This window comes from Rhineura floridana, chromosome 1 (genome assembly GCF_030035675.1).
Source record: "Rhineura floridana isolate rRhiFlo1 chromosome 1, rRhiFlo1.hap2, whole genome shotgun sequence".
Lineage (NCBI taxonomy): Eukaryota > Metazoa > Chordata > Lepidosauria > Squamata > Rhineuridae > Rhineura > Rhineura floridana.
The window spans coordinates 298,536,938-298,555,164 of NC_084480.1; positions in this window are offsets into that span (position 1 = coordinate 298,536,938).

The following is an 18,227-nucleotide window of genomic DNA, read 5'->3' on the forward strand; positions in this document are numbered from 1 at the left end:
AGTTTCTGTTATCTCTTCTATTTAAAATGTTCTGCTGTTCCCTTAGGATGATTTTTCCACTCCTGATAGGCTTCTTGTCAATTAGGAATTGCCTGCAAAGAGGAGCCTTTGAAAAATGATATGTTTTATTCATTCCTTATTTTTCCACATAGCATTTCCAAATCAAATCAAAGAATAGCTAAGTTATTAGGAAAGTGGGACTTTGGCTGCTGTACATTCGAAGTTGTGTTGATTTTAAGAACCAATACAGTACATTTTGTTTGCATTAAGAAACCAATTTTAGTGAGAAGCAAATGGCTTGGAATTGTATGTTATAATAGCCTGGCCCAGAGCTCTTGGCATTTCCCTCCACAGAATGGCAGCAATACTGAACAATATGTTCAGGGCCACAGTGAGACTCTAGTCCCATCTGCACTATACATTTAAAGCAGCATCATACACAGCAGAGGTGTAGTCATCCGAAGTCACAAGTGTATGTATGAGCCAATCAGCATTAAAGGGGAGCATGTTAGCCACTGAGAAGATAATGTGCTTTCAGCATGCATGAGATGTGTTTTAAATGTATGGTGTGGATCTGCCCATAAAGCAATATAAAATTCAGCATTAAAGTTTCAAATCACATTGATCAATGGTATGCATAGCTGGGTCATACTTCAGATAAAGCTTATGGGAACAAACAGGTCTTGAGCAAGTGTCTATATTAAGAAGGGGATTCCGCAAGGCAGGGTCTCCAATACTAAATGCCCTGCTTGTGGTGATCGGGAGTCAGATATCAGGAACATGAGGCATCCCACAATGACCACAGTGACCAGGCCAGAGCCTAAAGAGTAAGGCAATCCCTGAGGTAGCCTGAGCCCAAGTTGTTTAGGGCCTTGTATGCTAACAACAAAATCTTCAACTTAGCCTGGAAGTATATTGACATGTTTCTTTTATAGTGCAGGGAAGACTAAAAAGACTCCTCCTTCTGCTTTGAAATTGTCTTGTGGCACACTTGCCAAAAGGAGTTGGCCATCACAGCCATAAGATTTGCACCCAAATTGCATTGAAACTCACAGCTCCTAAGTACATGGCAGCTTGCTATATATCCCAGGAGGCCTCGCTCCTGTGACATCAGCAACCTAGTGCCAATATTCACCTCCCACAGAACCAGCTGTCGTGTGATGCTGAGCTCATCTGCTTGCTGGACGCTTGATAACATGCATAGTATGTAGTCTTTCAATATTCAACCACTAAGTGTAACACTCAGTTTTTTTAACATTAGTTGGCCCGTTAAGTAAATAGCTGAACTATTTGTTTGTTTGTTTTAAACTTTTTTTGTGCTACCCTTCAGTAAAAACTCTCAGCAGAGAATAAAATAATCAAAACAGATTTTTCCCCTTTTCTTTTAGTAGTCTACAAAAATCAAACAGCAGAAGCATCCATTAAAACAAACGCCTACCATTGAGTTGAATCAGTAAAACCATAATCGAGTTTGTGAAGAACAGGGAGGAGTTCCTCCATTAACTCCCTGGCTTTAGAGCTGAATGCATGGGATTTCCTGAGAGTAGAGAAGTAATGCTTTGGAAGCCTATCAGTCACCAACAAACCAGGCTCTATTTTGTTATTCTCATTCACCTCTCCTTACAAATCTGTACCATGGACTCAAACCAGTTAGACAAATACTGAGCTAGCACCAAGTATTAAAAGCCATTAAAAGTCACACGGAATAAGAATGTTTTGTCTGCCCACCTAAAAGCCATCAAAGATGGGGCTAGTCTCACCTGTTTTGAGACAGAATTCCACAACCATGGTGCTGCCACAGAAAAGGCCTTACCTGAGATGCTTAAATCCCAAGCCATTTAGCATAATGATACTTCACATTTACATAGAAACAGGGATTGGATACCTGTGGCCCTCCAGATGTTGTTGGATTCCATCTCCCATCAGCCCCATTGAGTATGGCCAATGGTCGGGGATGGTGGGAGTTGTCATTTCATTGGCAATCAGCTACATCTGGAGGGCCACTGGTTTCCCATCCCTGATGCAGAGCACTGCAACATAATTTATTCCAATAATCTTTATAATTTATGTGATCCAATAATTTCTATATTTCAGTTCTTTGAAGTAGACAGTATGATTATTCCCATTCTACAGATGGTGCTAAGGCTAAGAGAAAACTATTTTGTCTCAAGGCCTCTACACCTTTATGAGGTGAGATACCAGAACTTCCCGACTTCTACTGTTTGCCTCTATGTTAGACCTGTTCACATTTCCCTAAAAACTTCACTTTTCGTATCTGTGTATCTGTTTAGAAGTGTGTCACGAATCTCTCTGTGTAGTGATGTGTTCCCCAGAATTCTCTTCATAAGCAACTTAAACATCATTTGTCATTTGCATATGCTTTCACTTGATTGAAAAGTTTTAAAGTCCCCACATTTCATTTCATTTCATTTCATTCCAGCAATAAACAATAAACAGAGTCACATACATCTCCAGGGCCTGGTTGAAAAAATGCCCTTGCCGCAGATCTCTGGGCCTCAAGAAAGTGATATGTTTTTAATCCTGAAGGGTTAAAAGAGGACACTCTGGAATCATCTGGAAATCATTAACGTTACAAAGCCCCAAGAAGATAAAAGTTTCCATTTTCTAAAATGTAAATCAAAAACATATTCATTAGTATTGCAAAACAAACATGCAAATCTTTGCCACTTCAAGAGCCCGGCTAAATATGTACAAGGGCAAAACCCAAAAATACATCTGCTGCTCGGTTAGGAAACTTGCCTTTTCGGTTTTATCTAAAGAGCTTGTCTGCCTTCCATGGTCGGCTTCTTGGAATATAGCAGTTCATAATAAGCATTTGAACTAAAGGTTGGAATACACAAAGATAAAGCCTGTGTCCCGGCACAATGTGTGTGTGTTTTAGAAACGGTCCTGATGCAATTATTCTTCCATAGGCCTTCATGCACACCAAATATTTATGAATAATTTTGTACAGGATTTAGAGAAGATTAGAAGAGTTTTATTATGGTGTCCAAAGCATAAGATGTATGGTTTGTATATAATTGCCGCACACCTTTTTAATCTCCTATTATTTCAATGTTCTGCTCATTCGCTTCTGCGTGTCTTAAAAGACAGAGGAGTTCTATCTAGCTGATCGAAGAGAGGGTTTGTTGTGCCCAAATTTGGATACAATATCGGTCACAGGGAATGCCTTACATCATAACAATGACAATGAGGGGAAGAGTTGGCAGAGCTTGACTCATTCCCCTTTATGATGATTTACTTACTGTCTGGCAATCTGCTCCTCGCATGATGTTTGTTTCCCATAAACAGTTTCAACATGAGGGAGCATGGTGTCAAGATAACAGTGGTATCATCCATCGTGGCAGAGGACCAACCATGACTGGCAAGAAAACAGGACCATTGTGGGCTTCTCAGAGAGTGTCAGTAAGAGCAACTGTTTCTCAGCATCTTGCACTGTTTCACTTGGAATTGGACTGTCATCTTTTAGGCTGTGGCCATAACTCACAGAAATGAATTGAAAGCAGACCAGGTTTGAAGATGTGCATGGAAAGAGGTTGTTTCCATGTGGGAAAACATCTCTGATTGAGGAGTACTGGTGAAATGTCACCAGGGTGAAGACTCTAAGGCCACATTCATACCCTATATTTATTCCACTGTTGTTCCACTTTAAACAGTCATGGCTCCCCCCCCCCAAGAATCCTGGGAAGCGTGTAGTCTGTGAAGGGTGCTGAGAGTTGTCAGAAGACCCCTATTCTCCTCACAGAGCTGCAATTCCCCGAGTGGGTTAACAGTTAGTCCCTCTTCCCAGAGAATTCTGAGAACTATAGTTCTATAAGGGGAATAGGGGTCTCCTAATAACTCTCAACATCCTTCACAAGCTACACTTCCCAGGATGCTTTGAGGGAAGCCATGCCTGTTTAAAGGATAATAATACTGGAATAAATGTATGCTGTGAATGTGGTCCTAATTCTATTTTTTTTAAAATAGTCCTGCTGTTCTCTTGCACAAAGTGAAGAGGCAGCTCACACTTTAGGCTTGATAGCTCAAGGCTGACGTTCCTAGAACTTGGAATGTAGGTCACCCCCTTGACCCTACATCCTGAAATCAGTGCAAAAAAAGAGACCAGACCAAAAAAAAAAGTGCCAGAAATAGATTGTTTAAAAATCATTCTAAATATGCCAAGTGAGAGATAATGTCTGCATACACACAACATTTTATTCTAGAATAAATTGAGACTTAAGTACTTGTTTTTTCTATGTAGTCCATATGCAGTCTAGACCTATTGTATATTGTATACTTTTTGCCCCTGAAAAGATCTGCTTTCATTCAGAGAATAAAAGCTCATTGCAGATTGATTCTGCATTAACCTGCATTGGGTCCCTTTGAAAACAAATGAAAACAGATGTAAGTGGTCCCAGCAATGGGGAGGGGAGGGGGGACACTGTATCCACACCTGCCCAAGGATGTTGCAGGTGGGTATATACCAAGATTGCAATCACCACTTGCTTCTCCATTCCCCTGCGGCATGTTTAGGGAGAAAAAGGTTTGGATAAGCTAATCATGGGGTGAGCTTTCAAATCCATATAAAGTGACTCCACCCACCATTGCAGGCAGTGGGATGTGAAATCAATCTAGATTGAGAGCAGCACATTGAGGACTAGCAGGAACAATTCCAGATTGAGAAAAACTACATTTTTGTGCTACACACAGATGAGAGTATAGGCAGCCAGAGTTTCAGGTTTCTAGAGCTGGTTAGGAAGAAGCAACCCTTGGAACATAGGGACGAAATAAGCTGCCTTCTACTGAGTCAGACCACTGGTCCATCTAGCTCAGTATTGTCTGCACAGACTGGCAGTGGCTCTCCAGGGTTTCCGGCAGGGGTGTTACCAGCCCCAACTGGAGATGCTGAGGACTGAACCGAGGGCCTTTTGCAAGCAAGGCCAATGCTCTACAAGTGAACTATGGCCCTTCCCTTTGGGGAGCTGCAAGGTTGTGCTATTGTCTTTTGGGGAGATAATGACCATTCATAAATATATCACACATATATTGCATGCCTCCAGTACTCTCTCCTCACAAGGATGCCAAATGCATCAAAGACTACACTGGAAACAGGGAGCATGAAATGGTACATTATGCTTGAAGCAGCTATCCATTTCCCCTCCTTCCTTCTCCATTAAGGCTTGCTTCTTCAGCAAAGTTTTTCCAGCTTCACTTGCCAACTGCTCCGTTGTCACCTTTCCCACAACTCATGAAATCTTCCCCATCGTTTACTGAGCCTAAGAGCAAGGAAATCGTCATTTCTGTGAACAGTGTCCAGCACACCACCGGCATGAAATAAGCATTACGTAGAGGTGTTACTTGAGGGACTTCCAAGGAAAAGCAGCCACTAAGAGCTGGGAACTGTCACCAAGAGCACTGATATATAGCCGGTGCTCTCTTTGTTCATATTTAATGCTTGGAGAAGACGTGTCAAAGGCAGAGAGCAGATGTTCTCACATCAAGGCCTGGGGTTGCATTCAGTGGTGGTCCTACTCAGAGTAGACCCATTGACATTAATAGATCTGACTAACTTAGGTTCATTGATTTCAGTATTTTAATACATTGAACTGAATGTATCTAAGGCTGTCGTATTTATTAATTTCAATGAGTCTACTCTGAGTAGGACCAATATTGGATAAACCCCTGGGATGTATAGGTGGTATTCAGTGCTAGTCCTACTCAGAGTAGACCCATTGACATTAATAGATCTGACTAACTTAGGTTCATTGATTTCAGTGGGTCTACTCTGAGTAAGACTTAGTTGACTGCAACCCTCCCAGAAGCCCTGGTTTGTTGGTTGGTTTGTTTGATACCTGAAATGTAGAAGTTACAGCTCTGTTGGACAGACAAAGGCTGAAACCAAATTCCTGGAATTGATATACTAGGTTTGCCAATACACTTCATACTACCAACCCATCAGAGAGGCTGATGTTGCACACCCTTTCTGTGACTGGAGTGGTTCCAAGGCCTGAGCATCTACAATCCATAGCTGTATTAGAGTAGTAGCTCTAGACGCAGACTCAGAGCATGACAATCTGAGAAACACTAAAAGCTGCCTTATACTAAATCAAATCTATTTGTCAGTCTATTGCACTGTTGTCTACTCTGACTTGCTCCAGCTCTCCAACTGGCAGAAGTCTTTCTTGTGGCCCTCCAGATGTTGTTGGACTCTCCCATTGACCACAACCACCAGGGTCAGGTATGATGGGAGTTGTAGTCCAAGCCAAGTTGGAGGACCACAGGTTCCCTACCCCAAACTACTTATTCTTTCATCTGGAAATGCCAGGGATTGGACCTAGAGGCCTCTGCATACAAAGGATGGGCTCTGGCACTGCGCTACAGCCCATCTCCAAAGGTGTGACCTCTCTTGGTCCTCCGGCTGCAATTACAGGTGACTTTCAGTAACAGGCACAGGACTAAAGAGCAGGAAGATCCTGCCCACATCCCACTGAGGACGCAATTTATCCAGATTCCACTCCAGAGGTAACGTAGAGAAAGAAGATGAAACTAAGGTATGCATGCAGATTAACTTTTAAGCAGAAGTCATGAGAAATCTGTGGCTGCAAACTGAGGAGTTATCTGTGTGAGACCTGGGTGGTCCCGCCACAGTTGAATGCCCTGCTCAGCTCTGAAGAGAGCTGTTGATGTTCCCTGCTGGTTGAGGCTTTGGAAGAGAAAAGATGTGGCATGGATTCGTTCATGTATATGTCTTGCAAAGAGTCCCAGCCATGGCTTACGACAAAGCGCCCACAGAAGACCATATGTGCACACAGTTTTAATTTAATTTAATCTAATCAAGTAAATCAAAAAAGTTTTTAAAGGAACAGACTGCCCAATCATTTGGGGACTTTTGACATTTCTCCTGAAGATTCCTTGGCAACAGCATGCCATCGCAATTATTTGTTAAGTCCTCATAATCTTTCCCAGAGACGAAATAATAGCCAAGCTTCCTGCAGCACATGGGATGTTTGCAAGTATGGCAGCCAAGCAGCTTTTTGCAACAAAAAAAAAAAGGGGGGGGGAGAACGATCTCACACCTGGGACAGAATGAGGAGGTGAGCAATTTATTTCAAAAAATTATATCCCACCTTTCTTTGTTAAACCAAAACAGCCACTGAAGCAATCATTAGAAGCCATGGCACTTAATTTAGAAAGCACAGCTGTACATGCACAGAAGCCCCATTTTCACTGTCTGATGAACTTGCAGAGATTAAGAGGTGGAAGCAGCCCCTGTGGTCAGGTAGGGGCCCAGCAAACATGAACCCACTCCCCTTCTATGTTTTCAGTATATAGACTGTGAGAATAGGACTAGAATATCTTTGTAGGAAAATGCATGATTACCATAGAGAGCTGGATGTATGTTTCACTGCAAGAACATCAACTGGAGCATCAATGCATGCAGTTGATGCCTGCATGCAATTTAACCCCAGTGCAAAAAGCTTATGCTGCACCCTTCACACATTCCATTAAATATAAAGATATATCAATTTATATATATATATCTTTATAAATTTTCATGTAGGAAAATTATTTATTTATATCCTGCTCTTCCTCCCAATAGGAGGCCAGTAGGTGATGCCGGTTTGAGACAACGCTGATGATCTAAGTCAGGACCTGCACTCATGTTCTGCCTGCATGCTTCCTATTAGATGGGTCACTGGCTGGATCCAGTAGGTTGTTCTTGTGTTCATTTGAGATGTTGAGATGCTTCAGTCTGGATCAGCTTTCTAGATGTATTCCTTGCCCTTAGGGATGGGAGAGAAATTTGATTCAGTTCAAATTTAAAACCCAGTCTATCAACCACACTTTCTGAAACAATATGGGAAGCAAAACACAGCCATCCTTCAAAATTCACACTTATCTGAATTTTGCAATGCAGTTCTCCAATGCTTACAGAAATGCATATATTAGGGATAAGTAATGCATCAAAATAAATATATTAGTAAAAAAAAAACAAAATGCAATATATTTGGAGAAATTGAACTGCATGTTTATTAGGAGAAACTCGCACTAAAATGCAGAATAATTTTCATGAGGTTTTTTTATTTAAAAAATTGGTAAGTACTTCAGAAATGTAGAGAACTAAATTTAAGATTGGAAAAATGACAAACTGAGAGAACCAAAATGGTTAGATCCTTCCATCCATACTTGCACTTAATGCGCATAATAAAACACTTAGGAAAATGGTCTGTTGTTCATTCATTCAGTGTGAATGGTGCAGATGCCTACCGTGATAAGCCTACAGTCTAAAATTCAACACATGGGAGGCAAGAATAAACAGTACTCAAATGAGCAAATATTATTGGTTTTTCAGCTCCTGCAAGGCATGATACAGGAACAGGAACCTCTGTCACTTTTGGTAATCACACTTCTGCAGTTTTGCATGACATTACTTAATTTGCACACCTCAAAATCTGCACATATACTATTCAATATTTGGAAAATGCTGCAGAATTTTATTATTATTATTATTTACATTTGTATACCGCCCCATAGCCGAAGCTCTCTGGGCGGTTTACAATTTAAAACATTAAAAACAAATATACAAATTTAAAAACACCTTTAAAAAAAACAATTTGGGAGAGATTCCTACCTGGCCAGCTCTGCACCTTGAACACAAGCCCATCTGTCCGTGCAAGAACATGAAGGACAGTCTAGCAGCAAAAGTGGGTCACTCTCTTCCCTCCACTCTCAAAGTTTTATGTTCTGGTCCCCTGCCCCCAGTCAGAGGCTAGGGACGAGACATTGGCTGCTCATGGGACAGTACATATCTTCATAAATGGGTGCTGTTGTTTTCTGTTCCATTTGTGATTGTTTTAGGTCTTTTTTATTGATAATGCTTAAAATATTTTTATTGTTAATTTTTGAAAGATTTTGTGCTGAACTTGCAGAGATCTGGGTGCTTTTAATCAAGGACAAGAAAAGTGATTGGAAGTGAATGAATAAAGAATAGTAGACTGACACAGACTGAGGAATAATTGATTTTATAGCCTGTGCTCGTACTGCCTTTTCTCTAAGTTTTAAGGAGAAAATGACAACAAATTTTAAGGATATTTTCTCTCTCCCTTTCTCTGTGCAACCATGAGAGCTAGGGCTCATCTACATGGGAGCATTTCTTCATAGCAAATATACTGCTTTTCCCTTTGTTATAGATTTGCTCCATCTGGAGTTCCTGCTCAATGTTAGCTGCCAGTTTTTTTCCCCCATCCACACAAGTAGGCATTCCTCTGGGAAGGATTAGTCTGGCTGTTTCCTTGTGGCCCCACCCTCTGTTTCATTACATTTCCACTTCCTCTGGTTGCTAGGTGACTGAGCATGCTCAGTCTGTTCTACTAGGTGCTTTAATGTAAATGTAAATGTACTGCTTTCAAGTTGATTCCTACTTATGGCAACCCTATGAATAGGGTTTTCATGAGGCTGAGAGGCAGTGACTAGCCCAAGGTCACCCAGTGCGCTTCATGGCTGTGTGGGGATTCAAACCATGCTCTCCCAGGTTGTAGTTCAACACCTTAACCACTACACCACACTGGCTCACTAGCTGATTTAGGTTCCTTTAAAAACAACCCAGAAGTCTGTGTTTTCCCTGCCTGTGGTTGGTAGGATACAGCTGAAATACAAATCTCTGTTTGAGCAGTGTTACACTTTTGTGCACAAGTTAGGGGGAAATAAAATAAAGGCACTGTTTGCAGCAACATAAAAAAGGCCAGCAGAACAGAGAAGAGCAACTGGAAATTTTGTCAGCCCACAGGAAACAATGAAAGAAGGGAGGAGAAGATAGTGGGCATGGGGAGGGTAATGATTGACACACTCACCTAAAAGCATCAGAGCAAAGTGTCTGCAACCACTAGAGAAACAGAGTGGAGACTTTATTCTCCATTTTTCATATTATCAGCAGATTGGGTTAGTGTGGATTTACAGGGGGAAAACTGCATGATAGCTTCTGTTTGCCAGTAATGTCATGTGAACCATGCAAATTTAAAGAAGTTAGTAGCACCAAACACACAGTAAATCATCATGTAGATGAGCCCCTAGTTCCATTGAAAAGGAAAGCTGATATTCCCAGGATTCCAGTTACAGGTCATATATTTTTTAATACAGAGCATAATTTCCAGATCCTACTGCACCCAGTATAAATCATGGGACCTCACATTCCAACTTGCAATCAGCAAATCTTAAATTTAGCACCAGCACTGTGATGCTTGACAAAAAGCTCTCCTTTAGACAGGACATTTATCTTTTTAGTTTAATGCACCTTGCCATATTCATCCCCTCATGCCTGTAAGATCTCCAGTTTAAAACTGTATATCTGGATGCTGTCAGGAGTTACCATCAGTTTGGCTCCTTGAAAAGAAATCTGGACTCTCATCACAGCAAACAGCAGGGTCCCCCTGGACTTACTGAGATGGCAATTAGCTGAAGAGGCTGATCTGTTCTCAGATATAGAAGCTAGCAATCTGATAAGGTTGTCTTGGAGATCACATGTCTCCCACCCTTGCTCTTTCCCAGATGCAGGCACTGCAAGTCATGAGACTTGAGGGCCTATCTGTACACTCTAGGAGCAAATCTCATTGAACCTTCTCTTGAATAATATATACAGGATTGGGCTGCACATTTGGCCTGTCGTTTTTTCACTCCCCAGGGAACTCTAGGAACCAGGGCCAGTGAGGTGGCTGCTAGGGGTGCAAAGCAGTGACAAGGTGTTGAAAGACTGGGCTGTGTGTACCCATGCAACCTGGTCTGCATCCCCTAAGCTAGGCTTCTGTCCTCAGGTGTAGTGCAGGATGCTGTCCTGTCACTGGAGTTAAAATAAGATCTGGTCTGGTCAGTTTCTACATATAAAATTGGAGGGGGGCCCCATCTTTTCCTTTGACTTATCCCTGATGCCAGGTTTTCCCATCATAATGCAACTCAGGTCCTTGTTCCTGATCAGACACAGAGGGCTATTTATCCCCCTTCCTACCTAATACAAACAGCAACAGAGGATTGTCAGAGTTTTCCCATAATGCACTGCATCTATGCACACAAATGTGATCCAAGAGATGGGAGATAGGAGTGTATGTGTGTGAAGGGAAATCTCTCCCCAAACATGTTCACTATGGAGAAGGAAGGATAGGCGATAGGAAAGATAGTTTCTATAAGTTTTCCAATCTTGAATTCAGTTCTTTACATTTCTGCAGGAATTTACTATTGTTTTTAAATCCTCATAAAAAGTCATCAGCATTTTAGTGTGACTTTGTCCTAATAACACATGTACTTTTGCATGTTTTTGCAGGCAATTTCCCCTGCTATAATGCATGTTATTTTGCATATTATATAATGTATTTTATATTTGTATGTTATTTTCACTTATATACATTTTATGCACATTTCCCCCTAATATGGGCATTTTGCACCTATTGTTTGGTTGGAGAAATGCATTGCAAAATTTGGAGAAGTGTGAATTTCAAAGGATAGCTGTGTTCTGACCCATGTGTAGGTTGGTGGAGTATAAATTAGGTAGATTCTCATTAAAATGCAAACAAAACTGAATTTCTCCTCCATCCCTATGGAGAAGAGACCCTTAAAAGAGCCATTTGACTCTCCCTTGGTGACTTAGTGGGCAGAGCTGATGTTGTTGGCCCTTCAGCCCTTTCTCCATTAAAAATATTGTTCTTCTTAAAACTGAGTTGCCAACTGAAAGACTAGAAGCCTGAAGGAATGGTCTGAATGAGTGAAATATAAGCCCCTGTGATTTGTTCTCTAAATGTATTGAGGAGGAGGGCACAATCCTTCAGCCATGCCTCTGGTATTGGTGCACTCCACTGGCCATGCCCCCAACCTAGGAAGCTGTCGTACACAAAATAAGACCATTGGTCCATCTAGCTCAGTATTATCTACCTTATTTACACCTGGACTAGGAATCTTGTGGTTCTCCAGATGTTTCTGGACTGCAACCAGTGAAGGCTGGTCCATTAGAGAGAATGGGGCACTGCTCCATCAACCTCAGTCTGCCCTCAGCCAGCCCTCACCTGCCTGCCTCCGTACTTACATCCCATCCTAGGGGTTGCACTGCTTGTCAGCTTCCTCCTCCTCCTTAATCTCAGTATTGCCCTTGTAGAACCCAGCAGGGAAGAGGATGAGGACAAAAGTGAAATAAGTTGGCTCTGCCTCTCATTAGCTCTGGCTCCACCTATTGTTGGTCTCCCCTGCCTTCCGCCCTACTAGTCCCAATGGGCACCAGCCACCACTGACTACAACTCCCATCAGCTCCAGGCAGCATGGCCAATGGGCAAGGATCATGAAAGTCACGGTCCAGCAACGTCTGAAGGGCCACAGGTTCCCCAACCACGGTCGACACTGACAGCAGCTCACCAGGGTTTCAGAAAAGGGACATTAGCAGTCCTACCTGGAGAAGCTGGAGACTGAGCCATGGGAACATCAGGGATGTGGTTAGACAAGATGGTCCTGCTTCCCCTTCCACACATTCAGCAAACATTCAGAGCAGAACATATTAAAAGTGCTATATTAACTTTGCTGAAGCCAATGCAGGTTTAGATCAGCTCAGTATCTGAATGGGAAATGGCCTGTGAATCCTGCATACACTGTTCTGAGGGCCATTGAGGACAGGCCAGGTAACAATTAAGGAATTAAATGGCGAGAGTAATAGGGGAGCACTGCAGAGACATGAAAGGTGAGGATACTACTTGGTTGCCTTTAAGAAACTCCTATAGAATTGGTGTGACAGTGAAATAAAAGACAAATCCCCTATCTTCTGAAGCATTTTGTTTGCTTTATCTTCCCACAAGTGGACAGAATGAACTATATGGATCTCACAGCCATCTACAAGAATGTCAGGCTACATCCTAGGCAGTGCTGCTGTTTTTCCCCATGGACCCTCCATCTGTAGCCTTCTGGAATTTGTCCTACCCCCCAATATCCTTAAGCAATCTGTGTTTAATCCTTGACTAAATGGATGATGTGTGTTACTTATAGCATTCTTTGATTCTTTTTAGGCCCTTCATACATTTTAACTGATTTTTTAGAGGGGACAAAAATAGCCTGATTAGCTCACATAAGCAAATATTAACATGATCATTGATTGAGGCCTGCAAGGTTTGTGTGCAAGCTGCGAAATTGCCTTTGGCAAGCCAGTAGCTATCTGAAGTTTCATTACTGTATATATGTTATGGAATATATGATCCATGTGCATAAAATATGCAGATAAAAATGTAACAGTTGAGTCTAGACTTATTAAGCACATTATAGAACCCCCTGGAACGTCACACTCATTATAAGCTTCATGCAGGTCTCTGACTCTTGGCTGGAATCCATTCAATGCACTTGAATTCCATTTCACTTTAAGTAGACAGGCTAAGGTTTTCTCAGATTGTTCTCTAGCTTCTAAGTTTGAGGAAGAGCTGGATCCTTCAGGGTGAAGACATACTGTGCATTCATTTGTGTTGGTGAACCATAGTGGGCACAAGCTTTGTGTTTGCCTTCTCCCTCCTTCCTTTCCCACTCTGCGCATGAAGGAACAAGATTAGAAGCTTCTGATGCTGACTTGTGACAAACCAGAGTTGGCCCTTCTGTCTGAAGCCACCAAAGAATGGTTTGCACAAATCATCCTTCGCCAGGTTTGGACCCAACAAAAAACTATGGTTTGGTGCAAACCAGCATGAGAAGCACCTCTTTTCTTGCATGTGTGGAAGGGGAGGGAAGAACAACAGCAAATGAACATAGATGTACCTTATAGTTCTTAGGAGCACAGGGCTCTGTGTTCTTAGAAACACAGGAAGCTGCCTCATACAGGAAGCTGTCTACACTGTCTGGCAGGGGCTCTCCAGGGTTTCAGGCAGGACTCTCTCCCAGCCCGCCCTGGAGATGCCTGGGATTGAACGTTGGATCTTCTGCATGCAGGGCAGATCTTCAACCGCTGAGCTACAGCTCTTGGGGAAAAGCTTGTTTGCAATCACACATTTCAGAAATAAAGTGAATCCAAAGAGAATTGGAAATTCACACTACTATGAGCCCATCCAAACTACAAGCTACAGCAGAGTGGACTGTGCTACGTGGCAGTATTTGAAGCAGCAGCAGCAAGAGGCATTTTAATTTGTGAATTTTAGAATACACACCCATTTCCAGAAATAACAACTGAGCTTTCACATAACTCTTGACCATGGACCTTGTGCAGGGCATGTTCCTGATGGACTGAGTCTGTAATATATACTTCAAGCCAAACAGGAGGTGTGCATAGGCAGAAGCAGGTTTTTAGATGCTTGTGTCGCTTCTTTGGAGCAGAAGGTGGAAAAGGAAAGCAAGAGATACACCAACACAAGAAATGGGTTCAAAATGGCTTTGGGTTTGATTGGTTGCAGCTTATACAGACTTCCTATTTGGGCATTCAGCCCCACACAGCGATAATCACATGAGGCAGGAGAGCTGAGCCACACGTCTGCCCTGCATGCACCCTATCCTGGCCCCTCCCCAATGATATGAACACATCAGGGGCATTCTGCCTCGGGGCAGTCTCCCAAGTGCACTGGGGTCATGTCAAAGTGCTGGTTTTAACCTATAAAGCCTTACACGGCTTGGGACCGCAATACCCGATGGAACGCCTCTCCCGACATGAACCCACCCGTACACTACGCTCAACATCTAAGGCCCTCCTCCGGGTGCCTACTCCAAGGGAAGCTCGGAGGATGGCAACAAGGGAGAGGGCTTTCTCAGTGGTGGCCCCCAAATTATGGAATGATTTCTCTGATGAGGTGTGCCTGGTGCCAACACTGTTATATTTTCATCACCAGGTCAAGACTTTCCTCTTCTCCCAGGCATTTTAGCATGTATTTTTAAATTGCTTCTTTAAAGTGTTTTTAAATTTGTATATTTGTTTTTAATGTTTGTAATTGTTGTAAACCGCCCAGAGAGCTTTGGCTATGGGGCAGTATATAAATGTAATTAATAATAATAATAATAATAATAATAATAAAAGTCTTCTTCAGATCACGTGGACAGCCCATGAATGTTCAGCAAGCTGCACTGTAGCATACATGCTCCCAATGCATGCATAGTATTGGGGAGGTGCTGGTGCAGAGCACAGGAGCAGGTGCAAGGTGAGCATGTGTTACCCCACTCTCCTCACACAATGACTCCTGTGAGGCTGAATGCCCAAATAGGGCTAGAGTTTGGCATGGCATAGGACAAAGATCCAGATCTGGGATGGTCCCGTTTCTAACCATGACAATCAGCCAGCCCATGTGCTGGGTGAAGGGCAAGCTCAGGCCCATCACAATGTGGACCACATTTCTGCACTAGCGCTGCCAATTTGAGGGTGTGACAAGCATGCCAAACCCCAACCTGGGCTGGGCCTTGAAGCACCACACCATGATCCCAGCACCATCCCAAGATACTTGCCACAATGGCTATGTTCTGCCTCTACTGTCAGAGAACTGCTACTGTCTGGCCCAATATCTCCAGCGCCTGTCAAAACAGCTGTGATGAAGTCATAGGGCAGAGCAACAACCAACTGATTCTATCACCAAGATTCCAACCAAAGATGCATCGTTGCAGATAACGCTCTTCAGCCATAGGACTTGCATGCTTAGGGACTCACTGCTGTGCTTGAATGCACAGCTGGATTGGGACTGTAGGCTGCAGCACTACCCTGATGTGCACAGGTGCAAATCAAATGAAAGGCCAAAGGACATAATCGTACAATGTTATACAGCCGTGAAGAATTTTAGATTCTCTGGTGGCAAGAGATGGAGCGCAGGGCAGGCTGGGGACGGAACGGGGTCGGGACAAATAATGTCGACTATGATGCGGACCATATGATCTGCCTGTGGAAAAAAGGGTTTCCTTCAAGGAGGTACAACAGTAATGCGAAACATCTTGCTCCTTATTCTGACGTTTCATGAACTAACCACAAAAACACTGAGATTTTTTTCTCTCCCCCCCATTAATATTCTATTAGTTAAATGTACACCAGAGACAGGCCGATTTGGAACATTCCTCTCCCCACCCACCCCCTTCACTGTCTCTGAAGAATAAACAGCCAAATAGATACCATTGCTCAGTGGCAGAGCATATGCTTTTGTGTATATAAGGCTGCAGGTTCACTTTGGGCCCTGGGAAGGACGTCAGCCTGATACCCCAGAACTTCTGCCAGGCTGAGGGGACAAGACTGGGCTAGATTGACCATTGGTCTGATGGTATATGGCAGCTTTTCAGGTTCAAACAGTAAGAATCCAATATTGATATTGCCTAATTTAGCACCTTGTAGATCCTTGGTGAGCTTTACCCACCTGCAGTGGTGGCTAATGGCTCCATGTCAGTGGAATCCACTCTGGGTTTTATTCTGAATTTTCAAGGAGCTGTCAAAGGTGCAGACGTTTCAAGTAAAACCAAGAGCAGATTTCATTGCTCCACTAACATGGAGCTACCAACCACCACGGCACACCTGAACCTGAGCATGCTGGGTTTTGGATCATGTGTTCAGTAATCACCCCAAAAAGCAACTAAGAAGATAGAACATCCTTCCTCAACTTACTACTATCCAGTTGTTTTGTACTACATCTCCTATCAGCCCCAGCTAGGATGGCCACACACACATATTTACATCTACAGTTCCAAACTTAAATACAACACACCAGTGGTTACTTCTTCTTGTTGTTATGTGCCTTCAATTGTGACTTATGGCGACCTTATAAATCAGTGACCTCCAATAGCATCTGTTGTGAACCACCCTGTTCAGATCTTGTAAGTTCAGGTCTGTGGCTTCCTTTATGGAATCAATCCATCTCTTGTTTGGCCTTCCTCTTTTTCTACTCCCTTCTGTTTCTCCCAGCATTATTGTCTTTTCTAGTGAATCAGGTCTTCTCATTATGTGTCCAAAGTATGATAACCTCCATTTCATCATTTTAGCTTCTAGTGATAGTTCTGGTTTAATTTGTTCTAACACCCAATTATTTGTCATTTTCGCGGTCCATGGTATTAGCAAAGCTCTCCTCCAACACCACATTTCAAATGCGTTGATTTTTCTCTTATCTTCTTTTTTAACTGTCCAACTTTCACATCTATACATAGAGATCGGGAATACCATGGTCTGAATGATCTTGACTACAGTGATACATCTTTGCATTTGAGGACCTTTTCTAGTTCTCTCACAGCTGCCCTCCCCAGTCCTAGCCTTCTTCTGATTTCTTGACTATTGTCTCCATTTTGGTTGACTGTGCCAAGGTATTGATAATCCTCAACAAGTTCAATGTCCTCACTGTCAACTTTAAAGTTATATAAATCTTCTATTGTCATTACTTTAGTCTTTTTGACATTCAGCTGTAGTCCTGCTTTTGTGCTGTCCTCTTTCATCAGCATTCGTTCCAAATTGTTGCTGGTTTCTGCTAGTAGTATGGTATCGTCTGCATAGCTTAAATTATTGATATTTCTCCCTCCAATTTTCACACCTCCTTCCTCTTGGTCCAATCCCGCTTTCTGTATAATATGTTCTGCGTACAGATTAAACAAATAGGGTGATAAAATACACCCCTGTCTGGTTACTAATGGTTACTAGTACTTTTAAATTCTATCATACACCTTGTTAAGCAATTCCTCATAACAGTGTTTCACAATAACGCAAAAATGTTATCAAACAGTGTCTAGTGGGTTAAGGTCAGGTTTTGGTGAATTTCGGGCATGGCTCTGGTGAGAAAAAAAATTCTTGTTGGCAACACTGATATCCCTCTTCCTGGTAGTGCTCAGACAGCCTCTGTAGTTGGTAGGTGTTATCAGTGCATCTGGTGGGTGTGCCTAAGCTTTTGGGCCTAGACAGTGCAGCAGCCTAGCCTAGTCCAGGGTAGGACCGGAGAAGAAGCAGAGAGGTTAGTGAGCTGGCTCTCAAAGCCCAGGAAGCCCAATGAGACCTTTCTAACTTAGCCCAGGCAATGGGGAGCTTGAATATTGTGTGTGAGTGCATGCCTGGGGGGCATTTCTGCCCTAGTTTGTTAAAAAAGTTGAAAAAGATATCCTTCAATCCTTTCAAGCTGCTTCCATTTCAAAATGGTTTTGAGGAGTATAATGTTGCCAGAGTCTTAGCTGCAACAGATTTAGACCTCCACCCAGCTGTGCAAATGATCATTATAAATAATTCACCTTATTTAACTTTTCTCATGCGAACTTATGTACTACCAAAGTAGGATTTCTGAGATCTGCTG